Raw genomic sequence first — 2652 nt, 5'->3', positions numbered from 1 at the left:
ACCAATGAGTATTAGCGATGGGGCAATCCGTCGCCAATGTACATATTTACGTTAAAAAAAAATTAATTTTCTAGTAACCTCCCACAAGAGAATATATACATATATAGCCTGTATCGACATCAATCCAATGATAATATTTGACAATGTATCATAAAATCAACCATTATATACATTTACATTCCAAATGAATACTCATACATCGTCATCCATCAATCCACAATATCGAACAATACTCATCATTTAATCACAATCACAACACATCTCGCATGCTCAAACAATATTCATTCAGTACGCAATAAAATCACAAATATATTACATATAGGTAAAATTCACAACATGTCTTAACACAATCTAAAACTACATAAATATAAGAACAAGTCTCACTCACTCCTCATCATCATCGTTGTCGGCATCCCTGTTATCAGAGTCGTCTGCATTAGAAAGTTTTGTAGTAGGTGTTAAGTTACAAGGCATAGCATGAAAACCTATACTAGTGAACAATTAACCAAAAAGGGTCGTCGCATTGATAAACATAATTGACAGATAGCACATAGAATGATACTAGAAAGCACAAGGAACGAGTTTTCGTGCATCCAGAAGAATGCAACTATCAGTTAACTATATCTATGAAAAGAGGCAATGACAAGGCATACGAAAAGTTCCAAACTAATGTATGCAACTGATGTGACCATAATATTGGTCAGAATAGTCTAGTCTGTTAACCATAATACACTACAACAAAATACAACATTGCCGACGAAACAAAAACGTCGGCAAAAGTTTAAAAAACGTCGGGAAAAATCTTTCCTGACGCAAAATGCAGCGTCGCTAACGCGTCGCCAAAAGTGCGTCAAGGAAAGTATTTGGCGACGCAAATATACTGCGTCGCCCAAAGTACACTTTTGGCGACGCGTCATACGTCGGGAAAAGTATATCTTTTAGCGACGCATAATATTGTACGTTGGCAAAAGTGTACTTTTGGTGAAGCATGCAGCGTCGACAAAAGCTATACGTCATCAAAAGTATAGCTTTTAGCGACGCAAAATTGTTCGTCGCTAAAAACTATACTTTTGGCGACGCAAGTTAGCGTCGGCAAAAGTGCAGCTTTTAGCGACGCAGAGTGAAGCGTCGCTAAAAATAGCGTCGCTAAAAGCTATACTTTTGCCGACGCAAGATAGCGTCGGCAAAAGTATAATTTTTGGCAAGATTATGCGTCGATAAAAAGTATAATTTTGTCGACACTAATTTGCATCGCCAAAAATAATATCTTTTCTGTCAACTACAAACCTACACTAAACCTGAACATCCATAAAAAAATTGCTCCCATTCACATCAACAAAGAAACCAAACATCAAATTATACTCCAAACAAGTTGCATATTATGATAAACAAAGAATTTGCTCCCATTGCAAAATAATTACATTCATTTTTATTTCCAAGTCAACACTCAAAAGGCCTGTTTAAATATTCCAGTTTGCCATATTTAGTGTTTTCCATTTTAGAGAATGACACATTATAAGATTTACAGGAAACTAAACTAAGTTGAAAAAAAGAAAACTTGAAGTGAAAGAACGGCACGATCAGTGAACCTCTTCACATATGAAGGTATATTCTCTGGTAGAGTTTTTGCGACTCTGTCTAACTCCTGCATTTGTTGCTTTGCAGTCACTCTATCAGGGCCACAGTACATATTCATAAGCTCTTTCATGTGTGGTAGTCTTTCCATCAGTTCTTTGATTATTTCCTGTTAGAGAATATAGCTCAAACAAATACTACTATATATTTTCTAGGAAATGTACTATAATAATAATTATTTTTTGTTATACAGCAAGGAGGGTGCTCTTAAGTGCATCAGCTATAGACATGGATTCTCTGGCTTTGCGGCAACTCTCACAGAATCTCAAGCAAAAAGAGTTGCAGGTACAAAATTGTACATATAAATCATCCTATTAATAGGTTTCCCAGCCAAGTTTAAATAAGGAACTCTTACTGTCTTGCATGTCTTGAATAGGCTTCCTTATCCAAGTTAATGTTGTTGCCACAAAAAGAAAGGAGGGTAAATTGATATTTTTAAACGTTAGGGGGATTTTCAGTAATTTACCCCCAAAACACATAGATAACAAAAGAAGGTACAGAATAGCCTAAAGATAAAATTAAAAAAAAGGATGAATAAACATTAGAAATATGAAAACCACATGTACGATGTTCAGAATGAAATTTAACAGAGTAGGAATTGCTCTGTTGATATGCACACACACAATGCATTTTGAGGACCCGCCTAAGGGGGGAAAGGGAAAACACAATCCAAGGTGCCACATGCATTAAGTATATTTCTTCCTACTCAATACATGAATAGGCATGCCCTCCCTTGTCATGACCCATGAGGTTCGTGTTTATGACAGTAACATGAACAACAATGAGAAAAGCCTAAAAGTCGGACAAAAGCAAGCAATTAAACTTCTGTTGAATTAAACTTCTGTTGTGTAGTTGCAATGGAAAGAAATTGTAACGACAAGTGAAATTGTTCCTTGGAGAGTGATATTGTAAAAGTAAAGGGCAGTAACTCTCTCGTGCCTTAATTTGGTTGCAGCCTGCAGGTGACTCCAACCCAATTGCAGAAGGAGGTGTTAGTAGTCCAGTTTGAAGAGAGAA

The 2652-nt window shown here is 36.2% G+C and overlaps 1 long non-coding RNA gene across 1 annotated transcript in view; it reads right to left on the bottom strand.

Annotated features, from left to right (window-relative positions):
• The window catches only part of LOC109830538, a 5182-nt gene continuing 3909 nt past the window's right edge, over nt 1380-2652 (bottom strand). The window contains exon 2 of the long non-coding RNA XR_002244326.1: nt 1380-1744. This is a non-coding gene — a long non-coding RNA (uncharacterized LOC109830538). The remainder of the gene's footprint in view (nt 1745-2652) is intronic.

Source organism: Asparagus officinalis, chromosome 2 (assembly GCF_001876935.1).
Source record: "Asparagus officinalis chromosome 2, Aspof.V1, whole genome shotgun sequence".
Classification (NCBI taxonomy): Eukaryota; Viridiplantae; Streptophyta; class Magnoliopsida; order Asparagales; family Asparagaceae; genus Asparagus; species Asparagus officinalis.
The sequence above is the reverse complement of the archived record's forward strand: the minus strand, read 5'-3'. Positions and strand labels throughout refer to the sequence as shown.